At 37.5% G+C, this 14361-nt stretch overlaps 1 protein-coding gene across 1 annotated transcript in view; it reads right to left on the bottom strand.

The window, feature by feature from the left end:
• LOC134285723 (GATA-binding factor C-like) overlaps nucleotides 1–14361 on the bottom strand; it is a 663267-nt gene that overhangs the window by 328008 nt on the left and 320898 nt on the right. The gene's annotated exons all lie outside the window — the stretch shown is intronic.

The following is a 14361-nucleotide window of genomic DNA, read 5'->3' as shown; positions in this document are numbered from 1 at the left end:
TGTCCCATATTTAGCGTGTAATAGTTCCTTGAACTTTTCGCATTTTTGCCTGCTGCACCCTGTAAGGGATTCCAGAAAAAAAGCTTCTTGGTCATTCCATTGCAATGTGTTTCAAGGCCGTCTCAAGTGAGTTCAAAGGGTACGCCGCCATGAGCCTCTGGGTCTGCCTCTGCTGTGATGTCCTTCTGGGTTCCAATATGACGCTTACTTGCAGATTTCGTTCCCGCCGTTGCGTAGAGTGTGGTCAACCCACCTCCACTTTCGATCCCAAATTTCTGTCGTTATCAGCTTTTCATGACATCGACGATGGAGCTCCAAGTTCCAATTGTCAGGCCACCATGCACGAATTATGTACCGCAGACATCTATTGATGAAGATCTGCTGCCGTTGAATGTTCTCCGCTGATACACACCAAGTTTCACTGGCGTACAGCAGCACAGATTTCGCATTGGAGTTAAAAAATCGAATATTGGTGCCTCGACTATTCTGGTTGTTTTTGTACACATTTTTTAAACTCGCAAAATCAGCCCTCGCCTTTTTGATCCGTGCACCTATCATAGGTGACCTATGTCGATCCTGGTGCAGCCATCGGCCGCCATTTGGCTACCAAGATATTGGAAGCTTTCAACATTCTCCACTGATTGCCCAGCTACCGTAAAGCTGGAAGGGTTGACCGTGTTTACATCCAACGATTTGGTCTTGTTGACGTTGATGGCAATGCCTGCCACTGAGGAGCGATTGGCTATGGAGGACATCATTGAGCTAGGGAGAGCAACGTCATCAACCAATTCGAAGTCATTTAGGTGCTCCATGGCAATGGGCTTTCACAGCAACCCACGATTTGGTTCCGATCAATTGCATGTACCAGGATCTCGTCAATTACGATGAGGATCAGTAGCGGCGATAGTATACATCCTTGCCTCACTCCAGCAACGACCCGGATGGAATCGGATATAGCACCGTTGTGCAGTACTCCTCACGAAAATGCCCTATACTGTGCTTCAATGAGGCCGATGATTTTCTCAGAGAGACCCTTGCGCCTGAGGGCTTCGCACATGTTTACTTTGCTGATTGAGACAGTCGAAAGCTTTTTCGTAATCATTGAACACTAGGTAGAGATACTCTTGGAATTTATTGATTTGCTCCAGAATGATACGGAGCGTGGCAATATGGTCCACACAGGATCGTTCGGCACGGAATCCTGCTTGCTGTCGTCAGAGAGTTGCGTCAATCTTCTCCTGTATCTGGTTAAGGATCACTTTTCAGAAGACTTTGAGAACGATACACAGTAACATGATGCCCCGCCAATTATCGCATACAGTCAGGTCACCCGTTTTGGGTACCTTTACTAAGATGCCTTGCATCCAGTTTGACCGGATATGTCGCGGTTTCCCAGATGTTGCAGAATAATTGATGCAGAAGTCTGCGGGTTCAGCTTTGAGCAACTATGCGATCGACCTCCGGAGCTCTGATCGATTTCCTGCTTAAGGATAGCTGTTTCTATCTCCTGCACTGTGGAACTTCAGTGTTGACACGGGTAATGCGTCGAACCCTAGGCGGATCATACTGAGGTGTTGATGGCGTGGCCGACACTTGGAAAAGGTTTCGAAAGTGCTCGAACCAGCCTTTCAATTGGTCAGTCGTGTCGGTCAGTAACTGTACAGACGTGTAGAGGAGACGGATATCGCCGGTGTAACCAGTTTTCTCGCCTTCGTCGGCCAGGGAGTCCGCCCACGCTCTTTTGTCCCGTGTAGAGACAGATTTCGGATTATTTCAGAGATTTAAGAGGCATTTGGGAGGAACTATCTAGGAGGTTGTCAGGAGTAATTCAAAAGGTTCCAGGAAGTTTCGGAAGGATACAGAGGGTTTTGCAGAATTTCACACACATTTGATGCGGTCCCAGGAGCTTCAGGGTCATTTCAAGCGTACTCGTAAGGCTTCATTGGCGTTTCGGAAGGGTGGTTTTGGGTAGCTTTTAGGAAATTACTATGCTACCCCATGGTAGTCCTTCTTATGCTTTTCCATTGTTAAAGAACGATAGTGTCCGGAATGAAAATGGTAAAAAAAAAACATCAGGTTGGAGCTAAATTTGCATTGAGAAAGTGCATTTGCTTCCAAACTTCCGCACATTGAAACCAAACCATCCATGGAACCTCCCTTTCTGGGCCGCGCATCCAATATACAGAGCCGTAGCGTGGTCCCATGGCGCCCTTGGCAAGCATCCAGGTTGGCGCCCCGCGATATTGTTATTTAATTTGCTAAGTTTGTAGTTATTCATTTTTATTTTTTCAAAGTTTCTTTAAAAGTTGCACTTAAGGCGAAACTGGATCCATTTCCTCACTTTTTGGTTTTTAATTTTTTTTTTAAATAACGAAGCGATATTTTCAAAATCGGTTTTCGTGCACATGTAGAGTATGGATCAGGGTATCTTCTGATTTTTTTACGCGGTAGAAAATGTTTTTCGTTTTTGCAGAAACCATTTTTGAACAAAATTTCACTAAAAAATGGTTTCTGCAAAAACAAAAAACATTTTCTACAGCGTAAAAAAATCAGAAGATACCCTAATCCATACTCTACATGTGCACGAAAACCGATTTTAAAAATATTGCTTCGTTATTTAATAAAAAATCAAAAACCAAAAAAATGAGGAAATGCTTCCAGTTTCGCCTTAATGTTGGAAGAAAGAAATTCCCCTCGATTTTTTTTTCTAATGTTTTTCATTCGTGTATTTTTTTAAGGAATTTCAATGGGTCACCTAACAATTTTCCGAAGTTGGTTTCTTTTATAAAGGTACGAACATTACAGATATAGCACATAAATGATGCATAATTTTCTTCAGCAAATCTTACAGTATTTTTTTAATTTTTGTTTCTGGATTTTTCAACTGAATTTTGTTCTCAAAAATACTTAATTGAATTTTAGGAGAGGAACTCTCAAATGATGTATTTTATAAATTTTTAGCGATTAATTTAATAGGCTCCACTAAAATTTTCCGATAATTTCACCAAAAATGTGTTCTGAAGTTTTTTTCAAAACATTTCTCAAAAGATCTGTAAGAAAATGTTCAGTAATCATTAGACAAACCATGGACATAGTTGAATACCAGGAGGATTTTCTAAAGGAATCTGTACATTAGTTTTGTTGAAATCTCTGGAAGAATTTCCGCTGGAATCACAGGAATAAATTATGCTAGAATCTCTGGAGGAATTCCTGCAGAAAATTCCGGAGGAATACTTGATGAAAATCCGGGAGAAATTTCAGCAAGAATTTGAAATGGAATTCATGGACTAACTCTTGAAGAAATTGCAGGAGCTGTTCATGAAGAAACACTTGATGGAATGTTAGAATTTGTAGATACCGTAAAACGGGGTATCTTTGATAATGCGGGTAACTTTGATAGTGCGGCAGGCATTGTGTAATTTATCTTATAACTATGATTCCTTCAACCAGTTAAGAAAAAGGTAAACGTAAATCAATTCTATACATATGAAAGTTCTTTTTAGACGTATTCTCATTAAAATCTAGTTTATATATAACTTTTTGGACAAATAATAAAAATTGTTGATATTTTTGTCATTTATCAACCCCTTCAAACAATCTGCTATACGACTTCGTTACAACTATTTTTTCAATGAATGGACTCTTATTCTCGATAGATTCATCATAGTAGATTCCAAATCTGGCCTTGAATCTCTTAACGAAGTGTGTTTTTTTCGAAATGGAGGCAATTTTGTAAATTGGGATATTAATCTCCATACATTGATAAACGCCTAAAAGTATGCAATGTCCTTGTAATTTCACGTAGAAAAATATGTGTTGTTCAAAATTTGTTAATAAAACATTAAAAAACTACCAAAAAAAAAAGAAAAATAACCATGAATAGCATGTAATCATATGTTGATGTACCGTTAAGCATTTATTATTACAAAGATAATGATTTTTGATAGCTAAATTTATTGTGTTTTGCACTCAATACTCTACTCTCGTTTTTATATGTAGAATTTAGTAAAAAATCAATGTTTTGATATAAAATTTCTATCTAATATATTCCACAAGCCTTCTCTCATCATTTTCATACTCCTAAGATTTCAATCTGTGATTATTTTTTGAGATTTGGTGTGTTTTTGGGGCATTATCAAAGTTACTCCAAAATGAAAATCTGATTTTCGGTGATATGAAAAACTAAAAATTATCCAAAATATTTCAGATTATCGAATCTTTTAATTGCAATTAATAACTGATACCCCAGTACTTGTTTTAAGAATATAAAACTCGGGGAAATACTGTTACATGTAAAAATATTGAGAAAATTCGCTAAAAACTATCAAAGTTAAGGTACACCGGGGCAAGTTGAAACGGGTGGGGCAAGATGAAAGAGCGGGTTAAAATGATGTTTTCTAATGATGATAAACAGTTTGATCGCCATAACACATAGTTTTTGATTCAAACAATCTTTTAGCGAAGGAAAAAATTCTAAATTGTATTGAAATCTATTTCAAAACTTCGTGTTTCATCTTACCCCACCTGTTTCAACTTGCCCCGGTGTACCTTACCCCATTTTACGGTAATCACTTTTGGAAGAAATTCTGAAAGAAAACTTGGAAAGAATCTCTGAAAAGGTTTCTTGAGAAATCTTTGGGGAATATAAAAAAAATCCCTAGAAGATTTTATGAAGAAATCACAGGAATAAGTTCTGAAAGAATCCAAGGAAGGCTTCCAAAATAAACCTTAAGAAAAATTATAGATGGAATCAACGACAGATTTTTCAACGAAATACCTGGAGAAGTTCCTGAATGAATTTATGATTTTCTGGAGCAGTTAATAAGAAAATTCATGGGAGGTTTTCTACCGGAATTCTACCAGAAATATATGGAGCAATCCCAAGTGAGCATGGAATAATTTCGGAAGGTATCAATGGAAGTTTTTCTGATCGATGTGATAGATTTTTTTTTTTGCAAAGGAATCTATAAATGGCTTTTTGGAGGAAACTTTGGTCGAATTTCTAAAGAATTCCATAAAAGACTGGAAGAATTTTCATAAAGAATTCTTTGGATTTTTAACGGTACCTATGCAGTATTTTCCATAGGAATCCATGGAGGAATTACTGACAAAATCTATTGAAGGGTTTCTAGGCACCTAATCCTTAAAGATATTTTTGCAGGAATCACTATACGAACTCCATAGAAAGTTTTGAAACTCTGAAGAAATAATGGAAGATTATTCAATAAAATCCTTAGAAAAACATCGGGAAGAATCCTCTGACTAATTTCTGAACAAACTTCTAGATAACTTCCTGAAAGCCTCCCTGGAGGAATTTCTAAAGGAATTTAAAAACTTCTTCGAGATATTCCAAGAAAAATCTTCAGTAGAATTTATGATTTGAAATTTGTTTTAAAATATCCCTGAAGGAGTTTCTGAAAGAATTTGTAGATAAATTTCTGATATATTTTTTGAAAGATTTTCTGAAGGAAAAAATCCAAACAAATACCTGGTGGAATTTATGAAGGAATTCCTATAATATTAAATTTGTTTTGGGGAAATGAAAATTACCAAAAAAAATACTCACTGGTAGTTTTTTGGGTAAAAACAGCTTGAAATAATCTGCTAGATTTGCTAGTTTAAAAGATTAAGTCCAAAGAAACATTTACTGGAAATAAAAATTGGATGAACTTAAAGAGCTTCAGGAATTTTCAGAATGAAACATTCACTAGACTTTCGAAAGAATATTGATTTTGTTTTGCTCATTAAAAAACTAAAATAGCTTCTCAAAACAAAAAAGGACATGCTTAAAATCATCTAAAGAAATCTAAATTTTTGAGAATACTCAAGGACCAAAAAAAAAACATTATCAATCTTAGATAGGTAGGGAAGACTGAGGAGACTTGATCCCTGGGGAGACTTGTTCCCCCCATATTTTCTCGGAATCAAAAACAGTTTTCTTCTAGCATATTTTTCCAAAACGACATCTGGACAGACGACAACGTTTTGGCTACAATTGATTTTAATTGTGTATTGCATTATTTTTTAATGGCTGATGGTTTGTTTTCAGTCTTTCAGAAATCTTTTAGGCGATTCCGAAAAATCTTAATAACTTTGTAAAAATTGAACCAAATCGTGTCAAAATTTCACAGCACACAGTATAAATAAAGTACTATCAAACGTATTTATCCAAATAAGGCTGTTATATAAATATGTCAATTAATGTAGCTTAGTGTATACAAGAGTGACATGGGGAGACTTGATGCCTCGAGGATTACACACACATTATACATGTGAAAAATAAAATTCTATTTGGAAGCCTCTATTTACTCGGAATTCTAGTATATTCAATGATAAACGTGTCAGATAATTAGTATTTTAGTACAAATCATGAAAAGGGGGATCAAGTCTCCCCATTTTCAAAATACGGCATATCCTTAACAGTTTAGGGAAATCTTATAATTTTAAATACACCATATGCATAAAAATGCAAGAAAACTTGAAAAGAAAATGAATAGGAAGCTTCTGGAGTTATTTTCCCTTTGAATTAACCATGTGCTCAAAAGGGGATCAATTTTGACCCATTTTTGAAAAATACATCATAAGACATGCCTCCATAAAAACACAGTTTTGAAAACTTTAACCATAATTTAAAGTCCTTCTGTTGTGTATAAACTTGCAATAGATGTTTGCCTGCCATTCTGTACGAACAATGGATCTAGTTTTGTGTTTTTTTTTTAAGTTAGAGGCAAATCAAGAAAAAGGGATCAAGTCTCCCCAGCCTCCCCTACTGTAAATAATTAAATCTAATTGATAACATTCAAGAAGACAATAGCATCATCCTGTTTCCTTCTAGCCTCAGGCCTTTTCGGCGCCCCTCTGAAACTGGCGCCCTTGGCGGGGGCCAACCTGGCCAACCGCACGCTACGGCTCTGCCAATATATGCAAAATAAAGCAACATAAAACAAAATTTACGTTGCTCGACTCTTTTCTACTCCCACCAACGTGTGCACTTTAAGCCCGAAGACCATTCAATGGTCGATCTAATTTCCTTGTCGTCTTGTTCCACTTTTTTGTTCTTCACGCTCCTCGCTGGGTCTGACTGGCTGACTGACTGCAGGCAGTGCAGTACAATAACGCAGGTTGCAACCTTACCACCCGTGCCTACTACACCCACCAAATCCAATGCAATGGGCAACGAACGTCGACCGACGACGATGCGATTGGCGAGCACAATAAAGCAGGGGAACGCACACACGTGGGAGTCGTTCCGAGAAGGCCGTCCGTCGTCGCCGGTGTGGTGAATTGTGGGTTGAATTTGCGCGAGCTTCCTCTTTGGTTGGGAGATGCAATCGCCAAGTTTTGGTCTATGGATCAGTGCAGTGTGCTCATTACTTATGCATTAGGTTTTTGCGACGAGCGGTGCATTTTTGTGCTGTGAGGGGGAGGAGATGGAATGGTTAGCTGGTGGAAACTACCTTTTGTTGCTTCAAACGAAATTAATCTATGGTAGGAGAATTTAGGGCTCTTAAAGCCAAAGCTGTAAATACGAGGGAGTACATGAAATTCCTAGAAAAATTCACGAGGAAATTTCTGAACAAGTTCCACGGAGCATCTGGATCAATACATGGAAGAATTTCAGCAAAATAGCGTCGAAAATTCTAGCATCCATCCATTATAGAAATTCATAGAAAAAGCTCTACATGAAAATTTGGAGAACCGTCCCCCACCATTCATTCCTAGGAGCGATAACCATCCGCAACACACCATGAATTAGGAGTCATTATAGTGATATCCCAGACAACCAGTAACCGTATAAGATATTAAAAGACAATTCACACCGTCTTCAGCCAGAGGCTGCACAGACTGAACATTACACTAACATTAGACAACGGACAACACACAAGAACACCCAGTGGCCCAGTGGTGAATTTTTCGTTTGACGAAAAGTTTTCACCGACTGGAGTGGGAATCGAACCCACACTCCGAGGCTTACGATACGCCCAGATGACTGACGCCTCTAACCGCACGGCCACGAAGCCCATAAGATGACATAAGATGACAAAGTGGAGGCCATATGCGTGCACGCCTCCATTAAGGCGCATATAAAATGTACGCATATCGCCTCCACTTTAACATCTTATTCAACCTCTTATGCGATCACTGGTTGACTGGGATGTTGTTGGCGTAGAAGTCTCTTAACAAATCAAGTACTGATTTTTGTCTATGTCCGACGTTTCGATATATTGAACATCTTTTTCAAGGACTTTTTAAGTATTACAAATACAAACATTAATGATGTGTGGTCAAGGAAACTTTACAAAACTTACAGAAGCTTTTTTTCTCAGGTGGCTCTAGCTGTTGAGCAGTAGTCATGAAACATACAAACATTCGAACAAAACTTTCCTGCAAACATTATTTATGAAAACAATTATCATAAATATGAGGTCGACATCTTCTAAAATTACAATAATTTGTGTACTTTTACCATCGGAACAGGTCTGTAGTGTTGAGAATTTGAGATTTTGACTCACACAGTTAGATTCTGGTGTAACAGCTCATTTTTCACTGAGTTCTGTATTCTTTCATCTGTTTACTGAGTCCTTAAGAGAAAACAAACCATCATCGTTTAGCAAAAACTCAAAGCAATTTTCTCACTGAAATCTCAACTAATGTTAATAAAAATTTATCACTGCACTCTGGCCACCATCTGGATAACAGTGAATTAATTTTCAATCACGGTTTTGTAACTTAAAGGAAGAAAACTGCTTTTGAAAAATTGATTATTGCTGATGATTGAATGATGGCTATTTCAGCCTTAACAGCAGATTTGATTCGATAAACTCGATAATAAATATTAACCGTTCATCTGTAATTTATGACAGTTGATTTGCTGAACTCGTTAACTAATTTACAGAGTTTCAGCAAAAGAGATAACCGAGAGTACCGAGTTAAATCTACTGTTGAGAGCTTAGTAAAAAGATGGGGAAAATACCGAGCTAATCTTAGTGTGCAGTTTGGCATGCAGATATAGAATATGGAATTATAAGCCAAAATGAAAAACAAATTCCTCCGAGAGGGTAAGCTGATGATGATGACGACAATGACGAGAAGTGAGAGATGATAATAATGATGATGATGATGATGATGATGATGATGATAAGAGATAAGTGATGAGAAATTACGGCGATGCTGAGAGATGATGATGATGAGAGATGGTGATGATGGTGATGAGCGATGAGAGATAAGAGGTGAGAGATGAGATGAGAGATGATAAAATATGAGAAATGCGAGATGGTGATGATGCTGATTAGGGATGATAGATGATGATGATGAGAAATAGGAGAAGAGAGATGAGAAATGATAGATGATTTATGAAAGATGGGAAATGATGATGATGAGAGATGAGATATGATTTTTTTTTTGTTTTTATTTTTGTGTATTTTAACTTAGAGCTAATTCTACACTTATGAGATATGATGATGACGATGATGATGATGATAATGATGGTAATGAGAGATGAGAAATGAGGAGTAAGATATTAGAGATTAAAGATTAGAGATGAAATGTGAGAGATGAAAGATGAGAGGTGAGTTTTAGAGATGAGTAATGAGAGATGAAAAATAAAAGATGGGAGATGACTGATGAGAAATGAGAAATGGAGAGATAAGAGATAAGAGATGATGATGATGATGATGATATGAGATAAGTGATGAGAAATTACAGTGATGATGAAAGATGAGAGATGATGATGATGATGAGAGATGGTGATGATGGTGATGAGCGATGAGAAATAAGAAGTGAGAGATGAGATGAGAAATAATAAAAAATGAGAGATGCGAGATGGTGATGATGATGATGATGATGTATAATAGATGATGATAATGAGAAATAGGAGAAGAGAAATGCGAAATGATAGATGATTTATGAGAGATGAGAAATCAGAAATGATGGTGATGAGATATGGTGATTATGATGATGATGATGATGATGATGATGATGATGATGATGATGATGATGATGATGAGAGATGAGAAATGAGGAGTAAGAGATGAGAGATTAAAGATTAGAGATGAAATGTGAGAGATGAAAGATATGAGGTGAGTTTTAAAGATGAGAAATAAGAAATGAGAGATTAAAGATGAGAGGTAAAAGACATAATAAGGAATGGAGATGTGAGAGATGTGAGATGAGAGATAAGAGATGAAAGATGATGAAAGATAAGAGATGATGATGATGATGATGATGATGATGATGATGAGAGATGATAGATGAGATGTGAGAGATGGTGGTGATGATGATGATGAGGATGAAGAGAGATGATAAATGAGATGTGAGAGATGGTGGTGATGATGATGATGATGAAGAGAGATGATAGATGAGAGGTGAGAGATAAGACATTGGAGATGAAAATCAATGATTGATAATATCGTGTTTATAACGAAGTCAATTGTAAGTTGTTCTACAATAAAGTGAAATGTATGCGAAGTAGATATTGTTGTTGCAAAACAAATAGAATTTTAAAATGATGGGAGTGGAAAAGGCAGAGGTGAGGATTGAGAGGGATACAAAGCAAATGAAATAAACGATTAAGATAAAATAAAACAGTCTTGTAAAGTATTTCACGCAAGCAGGATGCATCATTTGCATCCGTCCTCGTTGGTGAATGATTTTGCCCAATTTGGCCATTGTAATCGATTGATCTAAGTGGCCGATGTGTCCGTTCGGACACTACGGTAGAGGTTCCTCCGAAAATTCCTTTTGAGGATTCGTCCAAGAAGTCCTTCCATGGATTTCACCAGATATTTCATCAACGAATTCATCCAGAAATTCCTTTTGGCGATTCTTCCAGGAACTCCATCTATCTGTGGATAACACCATTAATACCATCTGGGTAATCCTCCAGGAACACAGATTAGCCCATTTTTAAAGATACTTGTGGATTCCATTTCCCGATTTTTCCAGAAATACCATCTATGATTCCTGCAGGATTTCCTGTTGGGGATTCTTCCGGATTCCTGTATGATTTTTTGCTGGAGAACTCGTCAGGAAGTCCTTCGGAAGCTCCTCCAGAGATTCTTACAGATTTTTTTTTTTCTGGGAGCAATGAATTCGACTTATATATTTCTTGAGGAAATCCTTAAGGAACTCTGGAAGATTATCATAATGAAGGATATTTTCATACGGAACTCCTAGAGCATAGGTTCCCAAACTTTCCGGTGCGCGACCCCCTTTTGCCAGAAGACGTACTTTTCGCGACCCACCATAGAAATCCCCTCATTCGTTGTCAATTACAATAAAATATTCGGCTGTCCCTCGCGATCCATGGAGGTATGAAGGCCTCCTCTTGGGGGTCGCGACCCACAGTTTGGGAAACCATGTTCTAGAGCATTCCAAAAAAAATATCTTGTGAAGTTTCCGTAAAGAATACCAGGAAGACAGCCAAACAAACTTCTGGAGAAACTTCTGAAGGTATTGCAAAACATACTCCTGAATTATTTCCAGAAGCAACTCCACGAGAATTCCCAGAAGGAGCCCTTCGGAGCTTTCCAAGGAAGAAAAACGGGACTCCAAAAAACGGGAAAAACTCCAAAAGATATTCCTGGAATTCCAGAAGGACCTCCTGAACAAATTCTTGAATCGTCCCCAGAAGAAATTCCAGGAAGAATCCCAGAAGAAACTCTTGAGGAAACCCCAGAAAATACTTTTGTAGGCATCCTAGGAAGAATGTCTGGGGGAATCCCACACAGTTCGAAAAAAAACTGTAAATTTATGACGGATCGAATGTAACAAAAGGACCCCGTCATATGTGATGGAAATTTTTGTGCGATCTTAAAATTACATTGCAGATATCTGTTAGAAAATATGAAGAAAAATTGAGCTCCGAGCGAGAATTGAACTCAGACCCTTGGGGTGTGAGTAGCACGCCCGAGCTCTCTCGGCTATCTCAGCTTGTTGAAAAGCAGGCAGTCAAAGTTAAACCGCTTCTATCATAATGCACGCATTCCCGACATGCTCCGGCTGCTGCAGAGAGTATTGAGAGAGACAACGAGGAAACCGCCACAGCTGCGAGCAGCCGTTCGTTTAGCTGATGACGGAGAGTGGCTGGCATGATTTATAGTAGATGCATGTAAATTTAAAGCGAATATGCTTTAAAATCTGTAAACAAGCCGTCTGACCAGCAGCGGGTTGCTCGGCTGACGTTAAATGTAGGTGATTTACATTTTTCTGCCTCAAATTTCAATTGATCTTCAATTTACGTGCTGTTTAACTTTCATATTTTTTTGCTGTGCAAAAGGAACTTCTAGAAGAACACCGGAATCCTTCAAAATCAGACCCTTTCCACAGACAAACAGACGTAACACCTTGAACGATTTTCATGAAAATCCATCGCCCAGTTCACACTACCATTCCCAAGTAACATTTTAAGTTTTGTTTGGCTCTACAAGAGATCTTCATGACCAATTTTATAAAACTTGCAATAAAACTGAATCATACATCAAAACCTCTTGATAACCTCTTTAAGAGCATCTTCCGGCTAAGTGGACCACTCCCGGAGAGGTTTTGCAAACCGCATTAAGAGTAGCAATAAACCCGTTTTAAAACCTCTCGATTGTTGTTGTTTTTTTTCAACAAAAACTATGACAGCTCAAAATGCAGAGAAGCTTCTTCGATGGCACGTTAAGTTCAGGAGGATACATCATTCGTAAGTAGAAAGCGATCATTTCAAAGTTATATTTTAGTAGTTATTGTGCTGGTAGGCATATGCGCAAATTTCCGTGAATATTGGGGTTGCAGAATCATATAATTAATGCGCTTCGGAAATAGTGAATATTATCATCTTGGAATGAAATAAATCAATTTGTGAATTTAGTAAAACTATCTCGAATCACAAGAAAACTCAGCAGAGAGAGTTTATTTATGTGAGCATGTTATGAAAATGGTGGCAAACTATCAATTAACTATTTTCCATTCACGTAAGCTAATTCTTCAATATGGCGACGACCATAAGGCTGACACAAATTTTGATTTTCTCTTATGTCACCGCCCCTGGGAAAATTTTGGTCGAAATTCAACATTTTGAAGGGGGACACCAATAAATTATTCAAGAAATTTTAAAATTTTAAGGTGAAATTAGAGTTGCACAAAATTTTCTTAACAAATTCGATGAGTTTATAGATTTTGCCGAATTGTTTGGGTATTTCTTCATCAAATACATTTATTATTTATTGTCCTCCCCCTTAGCGAGCCAACGAGTATTGTGACAAAAGAAGAAAATGAGATTTGTTCCGGCCTAATCAGCGAAAATAAAACGAAAGCAAGTTTACTTTTATGATGACCGCAATAAACCTAGCAGTGTCGTAGTTTCTGCTTTTCCACCAACAGATGTCGTTACTAATCGAACGGATCGCCATCTGTTGAGAGTTTTAACAGTTTTATTGTGGTATTAATGATTGCCAGAAGGTTTACATATCGGAATGTTTTGTTTACTCTTGAAATCTGTCTTTATGAATATCTTCAAGTATACTATAAAACATTTTATCAATGGTTTTCATAAAAGCAGTCATAAAACTGTGAGTTTTAATTATTGCTGTAGAAAAACCTTAATAAAAATCAATCAAAACCAATCAGCAATGGAATTGTTACTTGGGATCACCTGGTGGAAACGTTGCACGAATCACTGTGTTGTGCAATATCGTCAACAGAAGGCGCTAGTGTGAAACGTCAAACGCATAGAAAAACGATGCGCGCGCCTCTGGTTGTGAAAGCCACAACTATGAAAATTTAAAATGATCATTGAAAGCGTGGTCGATGGAAATTTCGCAAGTGTTACGTCTGTTTGTCTGTGCCCTTTCTGTTATTTTGAAAGTGTTTTTTTTTGAATTACTCCGAAAATTCCTCCTAGATTTCAACAAAAAATATATGGGATTTTATCAAAATGAGATTTAGGGTATTTTTTTTAAAGAATTTCAATAGGTAATTCTGAAGAAAAAAAAATTGGAAGAATATCTGGAAAAATTTCAGAGGAAACATCTTGTTGAATCGCGCCCATATGGCCCCAGCTGTAAAGGCGTTCGTATTCAGCATGACAATGATGAGAGTAACGGGTTCGATTCTTAGTTGATCCAGGAACTTTTCGCTATGGAAATTTACTTGGGCATAGAGTTGTCACACGATTTACACACATGCAAAATGATCATTGGCAAAGGGTGAAAGGCAGGTTTTGCCTCAGTGGGTACGTTACGCCGAGAAGAAGAAGAAGAAGAAGAAGAAGAGGAAGTAGAAGAAGAAGAAGAAGAAAAAGAAGATGATGAAGAAGAAGAAAATGAAGAAGAGAAGAAGAAGAAGAAGGAGAAGAAAAAGAAAAGGAAGAAGAAAAAA

The sequence above is a fragment of the Aedes albopictus genome, chromosome 1, assembly GCF_035046485.1.
Source record: "Aedes albopictus strain Foshan chromosome 1, AalbF5, whole genome shotgun sequence".
NCBI lineage: Eukaryota > Metazoa > Arthropoda > Insecta > Diptera > Culicidae > Aedes > Aedes albopictus.
Note: the sequence above shows the minus strand (reverse complement) of the source record. Positions and strands in the feature narration are given on the sequence as shown.